The 27062-nt window shown below is 46.1% G+C and overlaps 1 protein-coding gene and 1 non-coding gene across 2 annotated transcripts in view; one reads left to right on the plus strand and one right to left on the minus strand.

Annotated features, from left to right (window-relative positions):
* SCD5 (stearoyl-CoA desaturase 5) overlaps positions 1-27062 on the minus strand; it is a 172429-nt gene that overhangs the window by 117423 nt on the left and 27944 nt on the right. The window lies entirely within an intron of this gene.
* Positions 5963-6035, plus strand: TRNAG-CCC (transfer RNA glycine (anticodon CCC)). The gene has a single exon. It is a non-coding gene; the product is annotated as a tRNA-Gly (tRNA).

Consider the following 27062-nt stretch of genomic DNA (forward strand, 5'->3'; position numbering starts at 1 on the left):
CTTTCATACATGTTACACGTTCCATGAAAATCTGGACAAGTAGAAGGTGACTGATAAGGTAAAGGCAAGAGACTAAATCATGTTTGCTAAACTAAAACATCTTCTCCAAAGAAATGATCGAGTAAATGGGAGCGATTTGATCATATTCAAACAGAAGTTAGCATAATTATAACATTGACCATACATATAGACTGAATACTTACTATGCTTCAGGCATAGTGCTAAGCACTTCACGATTTTCACAGTGCCTCTTACAGACAGATGACCTTAATTACAATGAAAAGCAAGGAAAGTGACACTTAGCAGATAAGGGACTGGGACTTCCCTGGTGGTCCAGTGGTTGGGACTCTGTGCTCCCAATGCAGGCGGTCCGAGTTCAACGAAGACTCGGCATAGCGGGAAAAAAAAATTTTTTTTAAAAAGGGCATTTTCCCTAGCACTGCACTCCTGGCCCTGGCATTAGGAGAAAACCAGACATCAGTGAGGGCAAAAGCGTGGAGAAGCAGGGTAAAATAAGGAAACCAGCACTCCTGAAAGGTTTTAGCTCAGGCCTATGGAGCTGGGAAGGCAGAAAGGCAGAGCTGCGGTTTGAGACCACAGTCGAATCAGTCTCAAGAAGGATGAATTCAATAAACTGCAGAAGGCAGGAAGAATTACTTGGGGATTTGAGTGGAGGCTTTCGCTCATTTTACTGCACGAAGAAGTCACCCCACAGAAGAACAGAGGATTTAGGGTTGGGAAGAATTTAATCAGTTTCCTGAGCCCTGTTCTAACCTCAAGGAGATGGATTTAATTTTCCAAGACTTAAATAGGAACCAGAATTTAGACAGAGCCAAACTAGGAGAAGGGAAAAGGTGAGCCGGGCCCATGCACTGTCCAGAAACCAGAAGGGAGAATTTACCTAATTAAACTCAAAAAGCTTTTGCACAGCAAAACGAAAAGACAACCCCCAGATTGGGAGAAAATATTTGCAAGTGATGTGACTGACAAGGGATTAGTCTCCAAAATTCAGTAATACAAAGAGTTCATGAGGCTTGATACCATCAAAACAAACAACTCAATCAAAAAATGGGCAGAAGACCTAAATAAACCTTTCTCCAGAAGGGAGAATTTACCAGGCTCAGGTCTAAGAGCAAATTTAACTCAGTAAGCACAGGGCACAGGGGAGGGAGACGGAGGAGGGAGAGATACAGGAATGAACAGTTATTTCCACACACATAGACACACCTAGAAAAGGACATCAAATTCAGCTGTGTGTACTTTTAATTTCCAGGCTAAAGATGCTAGGATTTTAAATTTAAGTTGGAACAATCCATTGGGAGTGACATTTACTTTTAACACCTGCATGGCTGAGGATGACCACAACTGCTGCAATCTCTGAACTACAGAGGCAAAAAACTTGCAAAGCATTAAAGATTCCAACTAAGTGGAATTTTAAAATTTGTTATTGAGTCCACAGATGCTGGGATATAATATATAGCCTGGACCCTACTGTGTTGTTGCTGTTTAGTCACTAAATCGTGTCCAACTCTTTTGCAATTCCATGGACTATAGCCTGCCAGACCCCTTGTCCCTGGAATTTCCCAGGCAAGAGTACGGGAGTGGGTTGCCATTTCCTTCTCCAGGGAATCTTCCCAGACCAGAGACTGAGCCTGAGTCTTCTGCACTAGCAGGCGGATTCTTTACCACTGAGCCACCAGGGAAGCCCCGGACCCTACTGTAGCAGAATCCAAACAACTCTGAGACCCAAGAAACAGTGCAAGTGAATTTACAGAGGTTAGTGGAAGAAGAACACAAAATGGGAAGAAGCAAAGAGGATTCAGTGTGCTCGATTTATCATCAGACGCTGCAGAACTGGGTTGGGTTAGCAGGCAGGCAGTCACGTACTCAGAGAACAACACCGTTCAGTGGGAAAGGCCAGTGGGAGGAGACAGGAGTAGCTGCAGTTGTTACCACCACCGTCAATAAGCACCATTCACCACAACGGGTGAGTCATTTAAGGACATTGTTCTCAAGAAGCTTAGGGTCTTATTTAAGGAAACAAAGCATGCACATAAAAAGAAAAAATAAAGAACAATACAAACTGGGTCAAATGGGTAATGTATCATCCTTGGAAACTGCTGAGTGTCTCCATATTACAAAAACACACCCATCTTGCAGAAGCCACGCCATGATTCTAGAGAGGAAGAGCCCTGAGTGCCAACCCCATACAGTTTCACTCTAAGTCATCCAGCCACACCACAGACTCACATTTCAAGACCTGTGAGATGGAGACGTGAAGAATCACTGCCCTAGAAGTCGTTCAAAACACTGCCTTGGGCTTCTTTGGTGGTCCAATGGTTAAGGATGTTTCTGCCAATACAGGGGACGTGGGTTTGACCCCTGGTCTGGGAAGATTCCACATGACTCAGCCCACATACTCTAGAACACGTGCTCTGCAACAAGAGCGGCCACCGCAATGAGCAGCCCCTGCTCACCGCAGCCAGAGAAAGCCTGTGCAGCAGTGAAGACCCAGCGCAGCCAAAAATACATTTAAAAAAAATCACCTTATGTCCTGTTTAAAATGGTCAGTTTTAGCCTCATGCTGATTTCAGAGTTATTTATCTGAAATGACTATAGGCTTTATACTCCTAACAATATTTTATATTTATTTGTGAGGGCAATATAAATTAGTAGCTAGGAGTAAGGACTATGGAACAGATTTCCTGGGTTCAAATTCCATTTCTACACTTTTCAGCTGTGTAACTGAGGCAGGTTACTTAATTCTTCTAAGCCTTGGTTTCCTCATCTGTAAATGAGAATAAAAGATTTGCCTCATATAATCATGGTGAGGAATACATAGCACATAAGGTACACAGCTCAGTGGATGGCACATAGTCCACAAAAATACCTGCCCTAGTGACTATTTCAACAAGGTGGCTAAGCCAGAGCTGGTGTGAGATGGCCATTGGCAGAGGCCAGGGCACTGCACAGCCAAGGGTCCCCTGCACTGGTAACTCGGAGACCACCTCCCCATTCTCAGTGTGTAAAGGCAGGCGAGTGCACAGACTAGAGACAGGGAAGAGGCATGCAACAGTCTGAGCGAGCAACACGTGGGGAAATAACACATCCAATATGTCTGCTTAAGAATTAACTGGTCCAACAGAGAACAGACTGGTGGTAACTCCTACCAAGCGGGAGGAGTTGAGGGAGGGATAGAGTTGGAGTTTGGGGTTAGCAGATGTTAGCTTTTATATAGAGAGTAGATAAACCACAATCTCCTACCATATAGCACAGAGAACCATGTTCAATATCCTATGATAAACCATAATAATACTTTAAAAGAATATTTTAAGAAAGAATATATATATATAACTGCATTACGCTGTTGTACAGCGGAAATTAACACACCGTTGTAAATCAACTAAACTTCAATAAAAAATATTGATTAAAAAAGGAATTATTGGTCCACACACGCAAGAGATGATAAAAAGAAATTTGAAGTTAGAAATAAATAAGCACACTTTGAAAAGAGTAAGACTGTGATATATCTGTATGACCGAATCACTTTGCTCTACACTAGAAACTAGCACAAGATTGTAGATCAACTATATTCCAATAAAAATTTTTAAAAACATTCAAAAATACTTAAATCCCACATTATAAAATTTTGATAAAAGAGGGTGATAGGGACAATGGATGAGAGGATGCTTCAAGGCTAATAAAACTGTTTCCAGAAAAATGTTCTTAAAGATTCAGGGAAGTTGTGAAGAGCCTTTTGAGTCTCAGAGAATACAGCTGTATTTCTGCCTGCACCAGAGAGCTGCTGGTAGCAAAAAAAGAGTTGTGGGATCAAAAGGCAGGTAATTATGTCTGCTTTGAGAGAGGGTATTGAGGGGAAGAAGAGAAAGCTCTGATTAAAAGGTCTGAAGGCTGACCAGGAGGGGAGGGTTTGGAAGCCCATTTCACATGCAGTGTTATTTCTTTTTCTTCCCTGATTGCCATGGCAAGGACTTCCAAGGCTACGCTGAATAACAGTGGTGAAAATGGACACTCTTATCTTATTCCTGATTTTAGAGAAAATGCTTTCAGTTTTTCACCATTGAAAATAATGTTTGCTACGGGTTTGCTGTGGGCTTCCCAGGTGGCACTAGTGGTAAAGAACCCGCCTGCCTATGCAGGAGATATAAGAGACGCTGGTTTGATCCCTGGGTTGAAAAGATCCCCTGGAAGAGGGCATGGCAACTCACGCCAGTATTCTTGCCTGGCGAATCCCATGGACAGAGGAGCCTGGCAGGCTACAGTCCATGGCGTTGCAAAGAGTCAGACACTACTGAAGTGACTTAGCATGCACACACACACACACACACACACACAGGGGTTTGTTGTATATGGCCTTTATTATGTTGAAGTAGGCTCCCTCCATGACGACTTTCTGGAGAGTTTTTTTAATCACAAATGGATGTTGAATTTTGTCGAAAGCTTTTTCTGCATCTATGGAGATGATCGTGTGGTTTTCATTCTTCAATTTGTTAATATAGTGTACCACATTGATTGATTTGCATATATTGAAGATCACATGCGATAAGTTCATGTTTAAGGGTCAAGTGGAAATTGTTTGCTGAGGGCTCTGTGGTACAAAGTTCTTCTCAAATTCTGCAGCAAATCCCAAAGAATGTGCCTTCCCCAGAGGCCCTGGACTGGAGAAAAACAGTCTAAGTTGGAATCTCTGCTCTACGCTCAGAGACCTGTGTTCCTTCCTCACTTCGCACACCTGCATTCTCCTCTATCTCTGCTTGTCTCTCTCATTACCTTCAAACTTCACGAGAACTGGGGCCAAGCCTGCTTTTGGTTTCTGCTGTACCTCAAGTGCTTAGCAAAGAGCTCTGTGAGCATGGCATCAAGTGAACACTGGGTCCACCATAAATATCTGTGGAATAAATGAACGAGCTGCTGAACAAGTGCTGGAGAGCAGAGTCAGGAGGACCAGAGACTTGGTTCTTTGTTATATGGGCCATTGTTGGTACGACTTGAAACACTTTCTTTATGTTTCACTAAGCCTTTTGGTCTCAAAGGACTGAGAAAACCCAGCCCCTGTAAACACCAGTCTGGGCAGTAGCTTCCTAATTCATGAAATTTTCAAGTTATTAATACAAATGTCTGTCTCAGAACACAGGGTTAATCAAGTCAGTCTTTGTAATCTTTCCCTTTCTAAATGGAAATCAACTAGATGAGCCCTAAAAGTATCTTTCCAAACTATTTAACAGGCTGAAATGTTTCAAGCTATCTCATTAGCAAATAATAGCCATTTAAATTCTTTGTTATAATGAGGTTTCTTATTAATGAAAAGTACACCGAAGTATGTGTAGGTATCTGTGTATGTATGTGTACATGTACATGTAACTACATATATGTGTGTGTGCACCACGGATGCATGCTAAGTTGCTTTCGTCGTCTGTAACTCTTTTTGACTCTATGGACTGTAGCCCACCAGACTTCTCTGTTCATCGGATTCTTCAGGCAAGAATACTGGAGTGGGTAGCCATTTCCTCCTCCAGGGGATCTTCCCAACCCCAAATATGGAACTTGCATCTCCTGTAGCTCCTGCATTGGCAGGCGGGTTCTTTACCACTGTGCCACCTGGGAAGCCCCTTAAATGATGGACCACCAGGGAAGGCCCTAGCAACTACTTTTAAACTGTATAGAGCCTTCCCCAAGGAGGGAAATGCACAGGCCCTGTGGTCCCCGGCCACTGCTGTAAGGCCACGTTAAGCACCGCTAATCCACGATGCATTTTCTCGCTGAGTCTAGGCACCACCTCTGAACTGTTTTCACTCCAGTCCCCCAGCCAGCCACGATGAATCAACTGAAGTTAGAAAACAAGAGGAAATATCTTAGCCTCCTTGACCTAGCACTATACAGTCCAGTGTATTTCAAATTCTCTTTTCCATGATCCTCAGTAAAACAAGGCATTCTGGGGACTTCCCTGGTAGTCCAATGGCTAAGACTCTGCTCTCCCAATGCAGGGGGCCCAGGTTCAATCCCTAGTCAGGGAAACAGACCCTGCATGCCCCAACTAAGATCTGGTACAGCCAAAAATAAAGGCATTTTGCATCAAGTACTAGCACAGGTTTCACTAAACAATACTAGTCCTTATTTGTGGGCTGTATTCTGATATTCTATTCTCTTCTACTTCATTGTTTAAAATGCTGGTTGCAACCTATTGATTTTCTAACCTACATAACATGAAGTATGGCTTGCAACCTGCAGTTTGAGAGGTCCTGCTGTAAAGGATTACGTCTGCGAATTCCCAATTCGAAGGTCAGGGCCACCACCACAAGGAGCCTGCGTGAGTTTTCTCAGCTGGACAAAGCACTGGACTGGTGGAACCATGGCCAGGGGCTCACGCCCCACCAGGCCCCCAGTTCCGCTCTTTGAGATGCAAGTGGGTGGCTAACTCCTGGCAGCAGCGCACATCCTTGGGAACGAGCAGACCCCTTATCCTTACGAAAAGGATAATTCAAAATACTCCTCCTTCCACAAGGGGTCAGAAAATCACTCACACCATGCGAAAGACAAACTCAGTCCTGCGTGCGTGCATGCTCACTCAGGCTCTCTGTGACCCCATAAACTGTAGCCCGCCAGGCTCCTCTGTCCATGGGATTTCCCAGGCAAGGATACTGGAGTGGGTTGCCATTTCCTTCTCCAGGGGATCTTCGTGACCCAGGAATGGAACTCCGTCTTCTGCTTTGCAGGCAGATTCTTTACCACTGAGCCCCTGGGGAAGCCCCTAAACTCAGTCCTAACCTTCACGGAATCTTATTATTGATAGTTTGCTCCCCACAAGAACCATCGAAACTATTTTCAGTTTGCTGAAATCACAGGTTCTTTCACTTCCCCATTCGTTCTGTCTGGCTAACTCCCACTTATCATTCTTCTCTGTAAGCCTTCCGCGACCACCTGGGCCCTCTACTCCCACCTCCTTCCATCCTCAGCCAGGCTGAGTTAGGCGCCTCTCCTCTATAATCCAACCTGCTATCCTGTATTTAATATCCTGGTCATCTCCTTCTGTGTCCTCCTCGAGGACAGAGGTGGTCTTTCAGCTCCATTCTTGTTGCCTGGCACAAGGCCGGTCTCATAAGTGCTTGGAGAATGTTTCTTGAATGACCTAATGACTGATCAAAGTGCCAAGGAGGCCAGGAGCTAATGCATTTGAGGCAGAGAAAGAAATAAGAATTGGAGGAAACAAAGGAGGAGGAAAAGATGTGACTAATACCTGATGCCTTAGCCTTGCTTTCAGGACTTTGACCTCAGCTGATTCGCACAAGACGTGGGATAGAATTGGTATTCCCATTAGACGGATGTGTAAAGTGAGGCTATGAGGAATCCTTCTTATGGAGGGGAGGGGATTAAAATGATGCCACGGAGAGAGAGAAATTGCCTTTTTCTAGACTGGAAAATATCTTTATCACAAAAACATTCTTCTCCCTTTAACCACAAGTTGGAGGAATCTCTGAAAATAGGACAGTAACAAAATCCTGGATTGTGAATTCTAGCAAGAAATACTGCTCTGCGTGAGACCTGTGCTCAAGCAAAACAAATCCCCATAATTATGTGGGCAGGAGAATCACTATCACAAAGTCTGAAGTGTTTAATCTGAATTAAATATAATTTTAAACCGGGGGAAATTCATTCATGTATAGGAATCTGTACTTCTATCAAGATGAGGAAAAGCAGAAGGCAAAAATGCAGGCAACATCTCTAAGGCTGACCTTGACTTTAAAATATATATTTAATTGTGCAGTAGTTGGACTGAGTCTTCACATTCCAAGATAGTGTTCGTGGCTCATGGTCAGGCTGAAGGGCTGGGGAGGTACAAGGAGAGAGCCTTTTGAAAGCAGCCAGCTGAAATTTTCTGACCAAGAAAGGCACAATCTCACATCTACTCCTAGGTTCAAATGATGGGAAGTTCTGATAAGCCCAAAGGTGTCCCTAGAATTTCAGGAATAAATTAAGCAAAGAGCTGCTTAGCACAGGGATGAGACAGTGCTGAGGAGATGGAGCCTCCTGGCCCCTGAACTGCTCTGGGAGCGAGAGCTCCACCTTCAATCCCAGCTGAATAAAACCTGCCCCTCTTCACTAGTCTCCTCACCATAGCTGGGCCTGGAGAAGCTACACATGCCCTTTGATCCCCTCTTAAAATTCATTTCTTCAGAACATTCACCCTAGGCACACTCATACATTCACTCATTGCCCCCTTTCATTGTCTCTGTATTTCTCTTTATTTCTCAGGCTTCCCAGATGGCCCAGTGGTATAGAATCCACCTTCCAATGCAGGAAACACAGGAGATGTGGTTTGATCCCTGGGTCAGGAAGATCCCCTGGAAAAGAAAATGGCAACCCGCTCCAGCATTCTTGACTTGGAAGATCCCATGGACAGAGGAGCCTGGAGGGCTACAGTCCATGGGGTTGCAAAGAGTCAGACACGACTGAACACAAACATGCTCGTATGCAAGTTCTATTTCTCTCTTTCTCTCTCTCTGTCACACACACACACACACATCCCAACACGCATGTATTGTTTTCCTTTTTCTCCCTAATTAAACCGAGTTCAATATTGAAAACAGATAAAAACTGAACCCTACCTGCCAAATACTGTCACATTTTCCCAAAGACATCATTTCACTCCAGTGATGAACGGGAACTTACTCCCACTACACCATTAAAATAATTTCTCTTTCACTCACTCCCTGCCCTCTCCCTGCCAAGAAAATAATTAAGGAAGTGTAGAATATCAGACGGAGAAGGCAAGTGCCAACCCACTCCAGTATTCTTGCCTGGAAAATCCCATGGACGGAGGAGCCTGGGGGACTGCAGTCCATGGGGTCGCTGAGTCGCACACGACTGAGTGACTTCACTTTCACTTTTCACTTTCATGCATTAGAGAAGGAAATGGCAACCCACTCCAGTGTTCTTGCCTGGAGAATCCCAGGGTCGAGGGAGCCTGGTGGGCTGCCGTCTCTGGGGTTGCACAGAGTCAGACACGACTGAAGCGACTTGGCAGCAGGCAGCAACAGCAGAATATCAGAGCTGCAAAGACCCTGAAGACCATCCCCGCTTTTGTGTCTCGGAGCACGGTCTGAGGACCAGCCTTGCCAGAAGCCTGCTGGAAGGACAGAACCTCTGGCTCCCTAGGAACTTGCGGAAGTAGAGTCTGAAATTGAACAAGATCCATGTAATTCACATGCACATTCTGATCCTCAGCTGGGCAGAGCTTCTCAGCCTGGCTCCCCAGAAGCATCACCGGGGGAGGTTTATAAGCCTCCGACGCCAGGCCTCTCTTACCTGAGAGCAAATTAACCAGGCATATTTCTAGATGCAGGGTAGCTAAAGGGTCCCCAGTGATCCTGTTCTGCAGCCAGTATTGAGTAGCACAGCTCCTGTCCAACCCTCCCATTTTCCAGATGAAGAAATGGAACTGTAGAAAGCCAAGTGACCTGACAAGGACTCAGTGTAAAACAGGGGTCAGGCTGAATTCATAAGGTGATGCGCCCTAGGGTCTCCTCCAGAGGGTGGGCTCCAGCCGTGGAAGGGTCTGTTCCTGTGCCCTCAGGAGTCTGGCACTTGTTGGGCTGAGAGAGAAGGCTGTTCCTACAGCCGCTGCTGCTGTCTAGTCTCCCAGTTGTGTCTGACTCTCTGTGGTCCCAGGGACTGTAGCCCGCCAGGCTCCTCTGTCCATGGGATACTGGAGTGGGTTGCCATTTCCTCCTCCAGGGGATCTTCCCAACCCAGGGCTCGAACCTGCCTCTGCTGCACCACCTGCATTGGCAGAAGGATTCTTCACCACTAGCGCCACCTAGGAAGCCCCCTGTGTTCACAGAGGGTCCCCCCCAGTCACTCCTTTCGGAGCCCTCCTAGTCTACTCCCTAAGAAACCATCTTCACTTTGGCCTGGAGTACAGCTTTAGAAAACCAGGGACCCATAACACTTCTGCTTGACCCACCATTTATGTGGTGAATGCATCCATAGCTGCCTGTCCCCCTCCTAGCTGTTTTTCTCTCCCCCTCTCCCTTACTCCTGTTTCTAAGAAAAACAACCAGCACACACCAGCCCAACAGAACCCCCTGAGAAAATCCAATTCAGAAGGGTGAGAGACAAATCAGGATATGTGCCATTTCCTTGAAGCCTTGGAAAATGCTTACATCCGAGGCTGACTCGGGCGTCCCATTTTCAACCAGAAAAGCAACACTGATTCCAGCTATGGGAAGGAAGGCATGAGCTTGGGTTTTAAGATTGGCCGGGACACTGCAGAGGTGGCTTATGAGAAGTCCAAAAGTCGAAGCAGCCTTCTCTTTGCAGTCTCCTAGCAGACACTGCAGTCGCTTGTCAAGTAGACTTGTCTGAGAAATGCAGAGGGGAAGATCTATTCAAAGACTCAGAACAGAGAGCCTGGGACTGACATGTACACGCTTCCATGTGTAAGACAGATAGCTAGTGGGAGCCTGCTGTACTGCACAGGGAGCTCACTTCGGTGCTCTGTGATGACCCAGGGGGATGGGAGGGAGGTGCAAGAGGCAGGGGATATGTGTATACCTGTGACTGATTCACGCTGTTGTACAGCGGAAACTTACATTGTAGAGCAATTATACTTCAATACCAAAAAAAATTTTTTTGTTAAGCGTTCGAGTCTCAGAGTTCCATGGCTCTTCATGTGGAGGAAAACTGATCTCCCAAGTCTTGCAGGAGTCGAAGGGCAAAATGGAATGAAGGTGAAACGACATCAGAGGGCAAATCAGACTAGAAGAGGAGAGAGAAGAAGGAAACGAGAGGGCAGGAGGAGAGAAGCGAACGTTATTAACAATACATTAGAAGGCTCTGCTTTTGCCTCCTGCATCTTCACATCACAGAACAAGGGCCGAGGCCCCTGAGATCGTGCAAATGCAGGCACGAGGGATGACAAGGCTGAGAGGGCAGGTCCTAGCAGCAACGGTGTAAGGCATCCCACTGCCCGGTCACGTGGCTGCGGCACTGCCCGGTCACGTGGCTGCGGCAGAAGCGCTGTGCTGGGCGGTCCTGGAGCAGAGAGATTCTGCCCAGGCTCCATCCCAGGACCGCCTTTTGTAGAAAAAGGAACCTGAGTTTCCTCCCCCCAGTTACCAGCAGTCAGTGTGCGTCACCCCACAGCTTAGAGGAAGCTTGCTCAGTGCTTCCAGTCACAACTTCCGATTAGGCCATCCTCACGTTTGGGAATGGAGTCTGCGAGGGAGATGATTCCAGCCCCTCTTCTATTTTCAGGCTCCCTCTTACACAGAGCGGCGCTAGTGGTAAAGAACTTGGGTGCCAGGGCAGGAGACATAAGAGACTTGGATTCGATCCCCAGGTCGGGAAGACCCCAGGGGAAGGGAATGGCTATGCACTCCAGTATTCCTGCCTGGAGAATCCCTTGGACAGAGGAGCCTGGTGGGCTACAGTCCACGGGGTCGCAGAGTCAGACATGACTGAAGCGACTTAGCGTGCTTATACGGAGAGTAGCATCAGCCAAACTCCAAGCAACTGAGAAAGGGGGCTAGGGGTAAGGGGGAAAAATACATGTCCATCTACAAACCCTCACGGCCTGGGGAGGAAGCTTTTATTTTTAACACTGGGAGCTGTGAGGCCGACCTATATTTCGCTTCTAATATTGACAGGAATGACAAGCCTCGAAGGCCAGGACACAGAGCTGGCCCACACCCTCTGAAGACGTCACACGGAGGAGCAGCAGCTGTCAGACACCAGATCCCACTGTGGACAGAGATGCGAGGGTGAAACAGAAGGGGACGGAAAAGCTGGGTAAAGGGTGCACTCAGCTAGGATGGAAGGGGACAGCCAGATCTTAGCTTTTAACTTCAGAGCTTGGAAATTAGTCCCCAGCCAGACTGAGCATGCAGCTGACCAAAAAATTATGGGGAGGTGGGCAGGGACTAAACGCCCAAGAAAGGAGAAAATCAATAGGATGTACAGAGAATTAGGAGAGGTGAAAGAGGTGAATAAGGTGGTCAGGACGAGGTAAAGGAGGGGCTGAATTTCCCAATATCAGTAGGATAACTAGCACAACACAGCAGAATTTTCTGGCCAAGCAGGCAAAAGAGGAAGCGATATTAAACAAAGCCATCAGACAGGACTGCTTAAAACCATTGGATATGCTTTTTTTTTTTTTAATGCATTATCCCCACTCTTCTTTTATTCCACATTTTATTTTTCCTACTCATTTCTCAAAACCTAACCCTCTAAATCATATTTGTCTGGCCAGCCTTCTGATGACAAGGCTTCAGACATGTAAGACAATGTTAAATTTAATTTTATGCCTCAGACACTGAAGGTTGGCAGCACTTCATTATGTTTTCGTCAAGCCTTCACATTTTAATCTGCCAACCAGTCAGTGAACTGGAAACAGAGAGGAATCACTTCAGATTATGAGACTTTAGACTCGACACCACCAATTTTTTTTTTTTTTTGGCTTATCTGACTGTCATCTAAATGAAAAGCCGTGTAATGATTAGTGGAGGTGTACAAGCCCCCGGGGGCTCCGTGACAAGAGGCTCCAAGAGGAAGGGACTGAGCTGAATGTCTCCACTGCATGTTCCCCAAGCATCTCCCTCTAAAAACACATAAATCAGAGCCCGTTATCTTCCTCTGCTGCCTTCTAAACCCTTGGTCAACGGCACCACCATGCACTTGGTCATCAGCGAGGGAGACAGTGGTGAGGGGAGGAGGGGTCATCTAGATGCCTCCTCGCTGCACCACCCACCCCCCCCCCGCCCCCCGAGCTCACACAGGACAGATGCTGCAGGGTCACAAAGACAGGAGGTGACAGAGACTCACTTGAGTCTCTGCTTCACCCCTGGCCGGCCACGAGCCTGCCCGTGGGCCAAGTCCCCAGCCTCTCTGTGCTTCAACATCCTCACCTGTGAGACCTCGGAAAGCTGGGAGAGTTGTCGGTGGTTAGTTGCTCAGTCGTGTCCGACTCTGCGACCCCAGGGGACTGTAGCCTGCCGGGCTCCTCCATCCATGGGATTTCCCAGGCAGGAATACTGGAGTGGGCTGCCATTTCCTTCTCCAGGGGATCTTCCCGGATCAGGGATCGAACCTGCATCCCCTGCCTTGGCAGGCGGATTCTTTAACCACAGAGCTACCAGGGAAGCCCTGTTGTGGGAGTAAATGAATTAAAATAGGCCACTAAGAACCAGACCTGGTACACATTAGGCACTCAGTGTCGGTTTAGAGTTCCCAGCCGTCATCGCCTCGTGGACTCAATTGTCAGGACAGGCCAATCTCAACATCCTCTCCATCTGCATCCTCGTTCCTCTCGTAGCCCTCACCACCTCCCACCTGGACTAACATCTTCCTCCCCGGTCTTCTTGTCTGTACTCTTGTTCCCTCCAATCCATCCTCCATAGAACAATGGCACTGTAGCCTACCAGGCTCCTCCATCCATGGGATTTTCCAGGCAAGGGTACTGGAGTGGGTTGCCATTTCCTTCTCCAGGGCATTTTCCCGACCCAGGGATCGAACCTGGGTCTCCCGAATTGTAGGCAAACGCTTCACCATCCGAGCCACCAAGCTTCCTCGAACAATGGCACTGACATATGCAAAACACAAAACCAGGGACTTCCTGGGGGTCCAGCAGCTAAGAGGGGCCCAAGTTCAATCCCGTCAGGGAACTAGATCCCACATACCACGACTAAGCATTTACATGACCACACATGCTGCAACTAAGACCCGGTTGCACACAAATAAACATTTTTAAATAAACAAGTAAACCACGAAACCAAACATTTCACTCATCCTAAGAGCCCTTCAGCAGCACCCTGCTCTCCACAGGAAGAAATTTCCTGACTTCTTAGTGCATCAGACGGCGCCTTCCCCAGCCTGCCCTCCCCCCCTCTCCATCTCCAATTCTGCCACTCCTCTCTCGCCCCCTCTCCTCTCCGTGCCCCCGCTGCCCTGCTACTCTGAGCTGCTGTTCACCCCCCGTCTTTCGGAGTCCAGCCTCCATGCCTTAGTTTGTGTGATTTCTCTATGGAAAAGTTATCCAGGTCCCAATTTAGTCATCATCACCTTCAGAGAGCCTTCCAGAACTCCCTGGTGGCTCAGTGGTAAAGAACCCACCTGCCAATGCAGGAGACACAGGTTCAATTCCTGGTCCGGGAAGATCCCCTGGAGAAGGAAATGGCGACTCCAGTATTCTTGCCTGGAGAATCCCGTGGATAGAGGTGCCGGGATAGAACTCACCTGCCAACGCAGGAGCTGCTGCTGCTGCTAAGTCGCTTCAGTCGTGTCCAACTCTGTGAGACCCCATAGACGGCAGCCCACCAGGCTCCCTTGTCCCTGGGATTCTCCAGGCAAGAACACTGGAGTGGGTTGCCATTTCCTTCTCCAAAGCATGAAAGTGAAAAGTGAAAGTGAAGACACTCAGTCGTGTCTGACTCTTAGCGACCCCATGGACTGCAGCCTACCAGGTTCCTCCATCCATGGCATTTTCCAGGCAAGAGTATTGGAGTGGGTTGCCATTGCCTTCTCCATAGCAGGAGACACAGGTTCAATTCCTGGTCCAGGAAGATCCCCTGGAAAAGGAAATGGCAACTCCAGTATTCTTGCCTGGAGAATCCCATGGATAGAGGCGCCTGACGGGCTACAGTTCCTAGCACTGCAAAGAGTTGAACACAACTGAGAGACTAACGTTTTCACTTCCAGAATCCCAACCCTGTGCAAACTCCTCCTGGGTTCCCAAAGCTCCGTGTGTTTCTCCTGCTCCACGTCCACCAAGTAAGACTGAAACTGGAGAGCAGGACTCATTCCAAGCACCTTTATAACTCTAATATATTTAAACCCGAACAGATGACTGTGTGATGCAAGGGTTAAGGACACGGACTCTGGAATCCACGTGCTGGGCACGTATCCAGCATTTACTGGCTCTATGACCTTGATCGTGTCACTGACCTTGTGAAGCCCCATCTGTAAAACGGAGATGACTGCAGTACTTCCTTCACAGACGTATTGTGAAGAAACAACAAGGTTAATTTAACAGAGACCCTTTAGCCTGGTGCCTGGCACAGCCTAAACTCATATATAAACTTCAAGGGAGTGGGGAAAATCCTGACAAATGAAAAATAGCAATAGAATGCAAATTTAAAAAAAAAAAAGGATGGCCACTAGCTGTAGTTTTATAGGCAGAACTCACAAACGGCTATGCCAAGATAATCTTGGATATGATGTTCATTTGGCTGCTTCTGAGACTTCCAAAAAGTCAGCGAGAGAAAAGGGCTGAATCAGCAGGTGGAGTGATTACGCTCCATTCCCGAGAGACTGGGTTACTGAGAGCAGTCCCTGTGAGGAGCCAGGGGACATATCCTGGAGAGTTCCGGAGGACAACAGTGAGCCCAGAGCAAGCTGCTCACCCCCAGCAGGCAGTGGGCAACAGATCCCTGGACCCTCCTGCTAGTCTCTACAAGAGCAGATTAACTCTCCAGAGCTACAGTGTTACTCACTCAGTCGTGTCCGACTCTGCAATCCCATGGATTGCAGCCTGCCAGACTCCTCTGTCCTTGGGACTTCCCAGGTAAGAATACTGGAGTGGGTTCTTCTCCAAGGGATCTTCCCAACCCAGGGATCGAACTCAGGTCTCCTGCATTGCAGGCAGATTCTTAACTGTCGGAGCCACCAGGGAAGCCTTCCCCAGAGCGAAGCTTTGCCAAAACTCTAACAATGGGTAACAGATCCATACTTTGCCCAGAGGACCTTCTTAACCAATCTGTTTCCATGACTTCCTTACACCTCCAGCCCCAGCAGAGTCGGCGGTGGGTGAAGATGATCAGAAATGATTCCCCGCCCTTCATGCCAGGACCTGGAGTGGAAATACTCTCAGTTCATTAAAATGCTACATAACGGAGTAAATCTTGCCAAACGCCACCACAAGCATGTATGAAAGTTTTTTCTTTGCTAACTCGCCTACTCACAAATCTAACACCTGCAGAGCATTTGCAGAGGTTCTGCTGTATTTAGGCACTGGAAAAGACTCTTGAGAGCCTCTTGGACTGCAAGATCAAACCAGTCAATCCTAAAGGAAATCAACCCTGAGGAGTCGGACACTGCTGAGCACCTGAGCAACAACAACAATCCTGAGCAAATAAACAAGCGGGAAAGGCGGATCCTCTGCCGACAGTGTCTCTGAAGGAGCTGAGGGCCGGCCAGTCACAGCAAAACTTCTGACTGAGACTCTCCCAGCCCATAAGGAAAACACAGATTTCCACAGCATAGGGAGGGGAAGGGCGCTCAGGGACCATGTCACCGTGGTCTCGAGGCCCATGGACTCCTGAGCGCCCGAGCCTCTGTCTGAGTCTACGAGGGCAGCCATAGTAGGTCCCGCAGTCTGGGTGGCTGCAAGACATTTACTGTCACGGCTCTGGAGGCTGGAAGCCTGAAATCAAGGTGTGGGCAAGTAACCTTCCTACTGAGAACCTGGACGGAGGTTCATTGCCCGGCCGCTCCCCTCGATGCTGGTTTGTGGGCAACCTCTGACGTTCTTCAGTCAGCCCCCATCACTCCTCACTTCTGCCTTCATCTTCACCTGGCATCTCCCTGTGAGCACATCTATGCCCAGCTTTCCTCTTTATAAGGACATCAGTTCTACTTGAATAGGGCCCACCCTTGTTGTTGTTCAGTCACTCAATTGTATCCGACTCTTTGCAACCCCATGGACTGCAGCAGACCAGGCTTCCCTGTCTTTCACCACCTCCCAGAGCTTGCTCAAACTCATGTCCACTGAGCTGGTGATCCCATCCAACCATCTCATCCTCTGCCACCCCTTCTCCTCCTGCCTTCAATCTTTCCCAGCATCAGGATCTTTTCCAGTGAGTCAGCTCTTCACATCAGGTGGCCAAAGTATTGGAGCGTCAGAGTCAGCATCAGCCCTTCCGATGAATATTCAGGGTTGATTTCCTTTAGGATTGACTGGTTTGATCTCCTTGCTGTCCAAAGGACTCTCGTGAGTCTTCCCCAGCACCAGTTTAAAAGCATCAATTCTTCAGCGCTCAGCCTTATAGTTGGACCATAATAGTCCAACTCTCACATCCGTACATGGATGGTAAAACCATAGCCAATGACTTCGTTTTAGTTTGATTACCTTGTAAAGACCTATCTCAAATACAGCCACCTTCTGAGGTGCAGAGGGTTAAGACTTCAACATATAAATGGGAGGTGGGATTACAATTCAGCCCATAACATCCACTCTCCAGAGACCACTCTGCACCCAGGACATGAGCCTTCGGTCTTGTGACAGACATTGGTGTCGGTGCCAGGGCTCTGTGGACGTGGAGCAGGTGAACGCACTGCTCATGGGTGGTGCTGCACCACCCTGGTACACAAAACACCCAGGGCGTGCATGCCAGGCTCAGGGTGCCAGCTACAAAGGTGCCTTCTCAAAGGAACACGCCTATCACCTCGCAATCAGGAGGCACATACAACACTGGGATCCATCCCTCAGAGCCACTAGATTCTCAGCCCAACCCCAACCGCTACAGACAGACTGATGGCTCCAACCGACGTGAATGAAACCACTCGTCAGGTGGCCCTCATGTCCTGACACTCCTTCTGGTGATGGATGGAGATGGTCTGAGAAGAATTCACGACTCCTTTTCTTTGCATCTTTGGCACTTCCCTTCAACCTGTCCTTTCTTACCTAGTCTAATTCTGCCTGTTGATGAGAAAGTTCTTAACTAGCAGATGGCCTCTGTGAGAGGAGGAATCTGGTCCATTCTGTTCACTCCTGTGATCCAGTGTCCCCCGCAGCACACGGCTGGTTATGAGTCTCTACACAGACCTCTGAAGGAGACAGTGAATGTTCCTCCCCGCTCTGGACAGGCAGTTCCTCCAGGGTGGGGAGAGAGCCTCATTCATCTCTTCGTTCCTGCCCAAGCGCAGCCTCACACAGAAATCCCTGTGTAACAACGAATGGAATGAATGAATGCTTCCACTTAGATGTTATGCTTCACCTCAAAGTCAACTCTGAAGTCAAATGCAACCCCTAACATCAGATTTCTTCCTCAAACAAGCAGTCCCTCAGCATTCAGTTCAAGCGCATCTCTTATAAACCTCTTCCTGACAATCTGCCTCCTCCCCAGAATCGAGGACCACTCCTTCCTGTGAGCCCCTCCCTGGACTCTGCACATGCTTCTGACCTGGCATCTCTAATCACAGTGGTCTCCTCGTACTTGGCTGTGAGTTACTTAAGGGCAAGAATTTTCCTCTTGTGTTTTTGATTAACACAGGGTTTCATAAGCATCCTTTCTTTTAAAGTTATGAACTGCTTTGCTACTCACCAAAGCTCAAACATTACAGTTTCCCTCACCTGTTCTGCTGTGTCCAGTCAGTTACAGTCTATTCCTTCTCAGTATCCCTGGGGTCCCTCCTTCCCATCCATTCAGTCCATCCATGCACCCAAGCATTCCTCTTTCCATTTCCTCAACCACCATCCAACCCTTCAATCAGTTTTCCATTCAGCCTTTCTGGCTGTTTCTTCCCTCCTTCAATCCTATACACAGCTACCAGATTAAGCACCCTACTACAGTATTATGGTTTTTGTTTGTTTTGCTCTAAAACCTTTGACAAACCATACTGCCTACAGGATAAAGCCTAAACTCCCTGCCATGTCCTTCAGAATCCCGACAACCAGAGCCCTTGACTTTGCCTTGTCACGTTTATTTTCCACCCTCCATGCCACAAACCATTCTCAAATAAATCTGTTCCTTCTCCTGAACAGCCACCCACACCGACTCCTGTCTCAGTACTTCTTTTCCTGCCATTCCCCTTGCTGGTTTCCAAGATCTGTTACTCAAGTACTGCTCTTTATTCAAGTCCGACCCCTCTGTGAACTCCCTGATGACCCCAGCCCTGGAAGAAAGGCTGCCCTTTGGAATTCCTATGGCGCTTACTGTCTGCACCATGAATGTGGAGCATATACTACCTGGTCCTGATATTCATTCTTTTCAGGAAAATGTTCATCGTCCCATCCAGGTTGTAAGCATCCATGAGCAGGAAATGTACCTGGTTGCATGCCTTTCTGTAACTTCAATAGCTAACACGGTGCCCTAAGCATCACAAGACTGTGGGTGAAAGGAAGCAAGCGGCTGTTTAGAGGATTTAAAATATTAGCCTTTATTTGCTGCAGATCTATCATAGGAGGGTGTAGGCAACCAGCATTCTTCATGACGGGCATGCATTTTACCGTGTGATGGATGACTCTAGCAGAATTTAATGTGAGCCACTCTATAAATATTTTACTAAATGAACAAATTACAGGTTGGCCAGTGTCCGCTGGTTAACAAAGCCTAGAGGCAGGCAGGAAGGCGCCACAGCCTTTCCACCAAGAACGGCTGTCACCATTCCCATAAAAGTCATTAGACCAGGTGACTGCTCTCATCTCCCCTGGTGACGTGAGGTCTGCCTCTTGGGAGATTTTTCCCAAAGCCCTAATATACATGTTGTATGTTAGTTTCTCAGTCGTCTCCCACTCTTTGAGACCCTATGGACTGTGGCCCACCAGGCATCTATGTCCATGGAATTCCCCAGGCAAGAATACTGAAGTGGGTAGCCATTCCCTTCTCCAGGGGATCTTCCTGACTCAGGGATCGAACCAGGGTCTCCTGTATTGCAGGCAGGTTCTTTACTGTCTGAGCCACCAGGGAAGCCCAAAAAGCCCTAGAAGCTAACCCAAATTTCTCCCTTCTAAGGTTAGTCCAATAGATTCTGTCCTGGGTCCTCTCCTCCAACTGACACCCAGGTTCAGTCCACAGAGAGGGGAGAATACTTTAGAGCAACTGACAGAGTCAGCTGAGATGTTACCATGGAAACATAGTGGTGACTTCAGGAAATCCATCTGTTTTAAATTGCTCTATAGACCTGCTCTACCTTCTTTCACAGATCATGTATCCCAGAGCCCCCAAAGCCTTCGCTCCCACAGGACCTTCCTGTAGCCTCCTTCCCCTATGTCTCTTCCAAATTTCAAGCCTCACCTAGAAACCCTCCACCTTAGGGGCTAAATTGATCAACTTGCTCCAGTCTCCCAACATTAACAAAGCGAAGCCCAAACTAGCATCTCCACATGAATGTTGTCATGGCAACAAGAGGCAGCTGGTTGTGGGTGAGGAGAGTTGGTAGGCTTAGGGAAGGGTCAGCATTTTCAGTTGGTTCCTCTCTTCCACATCAGAAGAAACAACATTGCTTATTTGAAGCTTTTCTTTCATTATTCAAAAGGGAAAAATATATAGTAATACTTCAAGTAACAAAAAAGATGTATCTAAGAGGAATGATTTGTTGTCAGAAGGTTCAACATAAATAATAGCAGTCACACAAGATTCTGAGTGGACAGGGTTCCCCTCCTCCTCACTCTATCTTCCTCTACAACTCTCTTGAGAGGTGAGCCATAGCCCCCCACCCTTGGGCCCTCCTCTCTCTCGGGCTGGTCCTTGCCTCACGGTAATCACAAGGAGGTCTCTGCCTGTTCCTAGACAGTTACACCATACCCTGGAAGCTGGGAGACACTGTGCTTAAGAGAACAGTGGTGATGAATAATCTCCCTTCCTGTTATGGGCTGAATTGTATCCCTTCCACTCCAATATTCGTATGTTGAGCCCTAACCCCCATTATGTGAGAATATGACTGCTTTGGAAGAGAGGGCCTTTAAGGGGCAATTAAGCTAAAGTGAGGCCATGACTGTGGGCCCTAATCCAATATGACTGGTGTCCTAATGAGAGAGAGGCATCAGGGGTGCACATGGACAGAGGGATGACCAGGTCAAGAGGCAGCAAGAGGGTGGCCATCTGCAAGCCAAGGAGAGAGGCCTCAGGACAAACCAACCCTGCTGATACCTTGATCTTGGACTTCCAGCCTCCAGAACTGTGAGAAAACAAATGTCCGTCGTTGAAGCCACCAAGTCCATGGTATTTTGTTACAACAGCTCTAGCAAACTAATACGCCATCCTTCTTTCCTTGGCTGTCCCCACCAGCAACGATGTAACACCAAGGATGACAAAATAAAATGTTTGTCCTCACAAGAGTTGTGATGTTCTCTTGATGTTGACTTTGACATAAAAAGTTCAGCCTTTAATGTTTGCCTGATACATTTTTTCCCATCCTTTTACTTTTAATTTATTTAATGTCTGTAGATTTAAAGAGAGTTTCTGGACTTTCCTGGTGGTATTGTGGATAAAAATCAGCCTGCCAGTGCAGGGGACATGGGTTTGATCCCTGGTCCGGGAAGATTCCACATGCTGCAGAGCAACTAAGCTGATGAGCTGAAACCACTGAAGCCCGTGCGTCCTAGGGAACGTGCTCCACAACAAGAGAAGCCCTCGCTCACTGCAACTAGAGAAAGCCTGCACACAGCAATGCAGACCCAGCACAACCAAAGACAAATCAATTAATTAATTATTTTAAAAGATGCTGTACCTTAAAAAAAAAACTAGTTTGTTTTGCCAACATACAGATGGGTTTTGCTCCTTATCCAATCTAACAATTTTTCCTTTTAATTTGGGTATTTTTAACTATGCTGCCCAATAGGCCACTAGCCACATGTGATTATTTTAACTTAAATTAACTAGAATTTAATGAAAGTTAAAATTCCCTCCACAGGCACTCTGTAACCACATGTGACTGAGTAGTAAAGAAGACAGATAAAGAACTTTTTCATCATCAGAGACAGTTCTACTGGGTAACCTGCTTTAGATCATTCATATTTGGTGCTATTACAGCTGGTTAACTCTACCATTTTGCTATGCATTTTTTATTTGTCCAACTGTTATTTGTTCATTTTTTCATCTTTTTCTGTCTTCTTTGAATTGCTTGAGCATTTTTCATGATTTCACTTAATCTCCTTTGTTGGTTTACTAGTGATAATTGTTTTGTTTTCTTCAGTGGGGGTTGTTTTAGCGTTAATAGTATGTATATATCTTCAAGTTATCATCATCTACCTTTAAGTAATAATTACAACACTTCACACATCATATAAGAATCTTATGATAATGTACTTCTTGGCCTTTGTGCAATTTAATATTTTACTTCTACATATTAATATGTTTTGAATTCCATAGTTACCATTTTTGTTTAAAAAGTCATTATCTTTTAAAGATAAGAAAAAGTATTTTATATTTATCATTATATTCACATTTTTGATGCTAAATAGAATCAGAAATAAATAGCATTCCTTTATGTTGATCAATTTTTCAAACTGGTAGATTTTCCATCTATTAATAACTAAAGGACTTCTTTTAACATTTCTTAGCGCAGGTTTCCTGGCAATGGATCCTCTGTTTTTGCATGTCTGTAAAAGTCATTTTAGCCTCTTATTTCAAAGATATCTTTGGTGGATACAAAGTGCTCAATTGACAGCTTTATTTTGTTTCTTGCAGTACTATAAAGATATTGCTCCACTATCTTCTGTCTTGCCTTGTTCCGAGCAAGAAGTTTGCTCTCTTCCTTGTTTTTGTTCCTCTGTCTGTAATATGTGGTTTTTTTCCCCCTCTGTATGCTTTTAAGGTTTTCTCATTACCACTGGTTTTAAGCAATTTCAATTATTTTTTTCATATTTCTTGTGCTTGGGTTTGTTGAATTTCTTGAACCTGGGGGTTTTTCATTCTGATCAAATTTTTTAAATTTTGGCCAGTATCCCTTCAAATATTTCCTTCCTCATCCCCTCTTTGAGGACTTTAATTACACTCTGTATTAGGTCAGTTGGAACTGTTTCACAGCTCACTGATGCTGTCAGTTACACTTCTTTCAGCTTTTATTTTTCTCTGTGTGCTTTACTTTTAATCATTTCTATTGCAGTGTCTTCAAATTCTCTAATCTTTTTTCTGCAGTGCTAGTCTGCCATAAGTTCAACCTAGTGTACTTTTTTAACCTCAGAGTCTATATTTTCCACCTCTAAAAACTTGACTTTGGTCTTTAAAGATGTCATGCATCTCTTTACTTTTCATGTTCACTCTTTACTTTCTTGAACATATGGGATATAGTCTTAGTGTTCTTGTCTAGTAATTCCATTATATAAGTGTCATTTGGGGATCTGTTTCTTTTGACTGACTCTTCTCCTGTTTATAGGCTGTCTTTTTCCTTCTTATTTGTCTTGTAATTTTTGATTGTATGTCAGACATTGTGAATATCTCCTTGTCTGGTGCTAGATATTTTTGTTTCTTTATAGAATATTATTATTATTCTATAAACTATATCCCATTATATAAAATTACATCCTATAATTATACTCTTGATCTGTGTTCTAGGATGCAGTTACGTTACCTATAAATAGTTTCATCATTTTGAGGCTTCTTTTTGTGTGTGGACTATATTATTTTTAATTGTAGTGAAATACACATAAAATTTACTGTCTTATCAACAGTCCAGTAGTCTTAAGTACATTCACACTGCTGTGCTACCAATCTCCAGAACTCTTTTCGACTTCTGAAATTGAATCTCTATATCTCAAGTTTTCTTTTTCAAGCTTTGTCAGGTGGGACTAGAGCAATCTTTAGTCTAGGGCTAATTATACCCCACTAACAAGGCAATAGCAACCCACTCCAGTACTCTTGCCTAGAAAATCTCATGGACTGAGGAGCTTGGTAGACTGCAGTCCATGGGGTCGCTACTAGTCAGACACGACTGAGTGACTTCACTTTCACTTTTCACTTTCATGCGCTGGAGAAGGAAATGGCAACCCACTCCAGTGTTCTTGCCTGGAGAATCCCAGGGACGGGGGAGCCTGGTGGGCTGCCGTCTGTGGGGTCACACAGAGTCGGACACAACTGAAGGGACTTAGCAGCAACAAGGCAATATCTCGCTAAGCACTGTACCCAACGCTGAAGTGTGTGGCTCCCCACTGTGGCTGGTGGAAAGACAAACTATTTCCAGCCCCATGTGAGCTCTAGGGATTGTTCCTTCCGCTCCTGTTGTGTGGCTTTCTTCTTGCTCTCAGGTAGTCTCCTCACATGCACTTAGCTGGAACACTTGGGGAGGACTCCCTGCACATCTCCAGTGCTCTTGTTCCCTTTGTGCAACTGTCTGCTGCTTGGTCCTCTTCTCCGTGAACTCTAGCCACACTGGCCTCCCTGAATTCCTAGCTCCATATCCTCAACTCAAGGTTAGACATCACCTGGGTTAGACTCAAGGTTAGCTGAGCTCCATACCCTCAACTCAAGGTTAGACGTCACCTGGGTTCCCACTCCTTGCTCTGCTACCTGAAAATTCTCTCTCCTTGCTCTTCAAAAAGTAGTCTTTTGTACGTTATCTCTGCCTCTTCATTCTTTGATCGGTACTAAAAACTAAAGGTACATGAAACGGAGTATCACTCTGAAAACCCACATCACAACGTAATGATGGAATTTACCAGAAAGGATGTTAGCAGCAGTGTCAAGTCCATATGCTGCATGGCTACAGAGAAACCTTGGCTTCATCAGGTTACTCACCCCATGCTACATAAACATTCTCCACATGTTCACTTCTTGAAGGGAAAAGTAATCCCAGGTATATTATATGATTCATCCCTACAAGGAAAAAAATACCCTGGATTTTCTCATTTATTTGGCTAACTGAGATTAACCAAAAATTGCTCCTATATAGAAATAGTAAATGGGATGGTGGGGGAAGCTTAAGAGGAAGGGGATATGGCTGATTCACATTGTTGTACAACAGAAACTAACACAACATTGTGAAGCAATTATACTCCAATATAAAATAAAAACAGTAAATACTCATTACATATCACATATTCTTCAAAGTGCTTCATATGAATTGTAGTATAATGCAGCAATAAGCTAAACAGTATAATTATTCTCATTTATAGATGAGGAAACAGAGACTTAAGATTAGCTTAGGGACATGCACTAGTTGGGTGAACTGGGAATAAGTCTGTTTGACACTGCTGTTGCTGCTGCTGCTGCTGCTAAGTCACTTCAGTCGTGTCCGACTCTGTGCGACCCCATAGACAGCAGCCCACCAGACTCCCCCGTCCCTGGGATTCTTCAGGCAAGAACACTGGAGTGGGTTGCCATTTCCTTCTCCAATGCATGAGTGAAAAGTGAAAGTGAAGTCTCTCAGTCGTGTCCGACTCTTAGCGACCCCATGGACTGCAGCCCACCAGGCTCCTCCAACCATGGGATTTTCCAGGCAAGAGTACTGGAGTGGGTTGCCATTGCCTTCTCTGTGTTTGACACTAAACCCATCATTAATAGGAGAGGTCTGGCAAGTCAGAAACACTACTGCCTGACTGAGGAAAAATAACATTGGCCTAAAAGAACTATTAGAATAACAATCCAAATAAGGAACAATAGTCTTTATTAGATGAAAAGTCTGACCAGTAATGAGGAAAAGGCAAGGAAAAACAAGCCATCACCTTTTATACGGCTGGCTGGTGGAAGGCGAAGGTAAGACTTCCGAAGGACAGTGGGTTTGGCGTTACACAGGGGAGTTAGTAGTGATGTGACCGATCTGCAGCGAAATGCATTATTACGAAAACTCTGAGATCCTCTAGGGGAGCAAGATTCATGTCCTGTCTTGAGAATCGTGTCCTGGGAATCTCGGCCAGTGTCACAGTGAAGGTCCATGTGAGAGAGCAATGGATGGTAGGGAGACAGCTTTGGAGAAATGAAGTCATCCCTTGCTAAGAGTTATTCTTTTTTAAAATATTTGGCTCTTTGCTCCCCCAAGGCAAATATTTTCCTTTGAAAAGAAGAAGCAAAGCAAGATGGCTGAGAGGCGGCTCTGTAGTGTGGAGGTGGACCAGGACATGCACTCAACAGGCAACCTGGCCCTGATATCCACTTGCTGGGTAACACTGAGCCCAGATGGTAACGCTGACCCTGTATGTGAGACAGCAGAAGAGACACAGATGTAAAGAACAGACTCTTGGACTCTGTGGGAGAAGGCGAGGGTGGGGTGATTGGAGAGAACAGCATTGAAACATGTATATTACCATATGTGAAACAGATCGCCAGTCCAGGTTCGATGCATGAGACAGGGCGCTCAGGGCCGGTGCACTGGGACGACCCTGAGGGATGGGATGGGGGTTCAGGATCAGGGACACAGGTACACCCATGACTGAGTCATGTGAATGTACGGCAAAAACCACTACAATGTTGTAAAGTAATTAGCCTCCAGTTAAAATAACTACATTAATTTACAAAAAAAAATCTTATGCAGAAGCTGTATATGTAAAACAAAAGAGGAAGCAAGGCGGCTGGAGGCTGAGGTGTGGCTCTCCTCACTCACCTTACCCCCTCTAGAGCCAATGCGTTCCCAGGAGCCTCACAGGCTCCCCTCACAGACACTAGACTGGTCTCTGAAGGACTCCCAAATCTGGAGTTCAGATCTCTAGGCTCCAGTCCCAAGCACTGCTCTAAGACTGTTAGGGTCCCCAGTTTGCTTAATTGTAAAGAAGGCTGGAAGAGGGCTTCCCAGATGGTGTTAGTGGTAAAGAACCCACCTGACAATGCAAGAGACTTGGGTTCGATCTCTGGGTTGGGAAGACTCCCTGGAGGAGTAATCTACTCCAGTATTCTTGCCTGGAGAATCCCATGAACAGAAGAGCTTGGCGGGCTACAGTCCATGGGGTCACAAAGAGTCGGACAGGCCTGAAGTGACTTTGCATGCACACACATAGGGCTGGAAAAATCTCTAAGATCCATTCCAGCTCTAGCACTGTCTCTTAATAGGATTCTGATGGTTAATAAATTAATAAAATACCATTGCACTGAAGCAGGCTATTAAGGGAAAAGGATATTAGCCAAGTAGACAGTGTTTCCCAAGGCCCATAAATGTTTCACCACTTTACAGAGAATTATATCTTTTCTCTTTTTTTTTTCCAGATCGAAATAAAATCAATAGAATTTGGAAGCTCTGTTGAGCTATAACCTGTGTTTCAGTATCTCACTGGATAAAAATTGACAAGTGTGCCAAGTCGACCCATTTGGTAAATGATATATTGTGGTAGGAGGGCTTCCCTGGTGGCTCAGATGGTAAAGAATCTACCTGCAATGCAGGAGACACAGGTTTGATTCCTGGGT

This window comes from Ovis canadensis, chromosome 6, assembly GCF_042477335.2.
Source record: "Ovis canadensis isolate MfBH-ARS-UI-01 breed Bighorn chromosome 6, ARS-UI_OviCan_v2, whole genome shotgun sequence".
Taxonomy (NCBI): domain Eukaryota; kingdom Metazoa; phylum Chordata; class Mammalia; order Artiodactyla; family Bovidae; genus Ovis; species Ovis canadensis.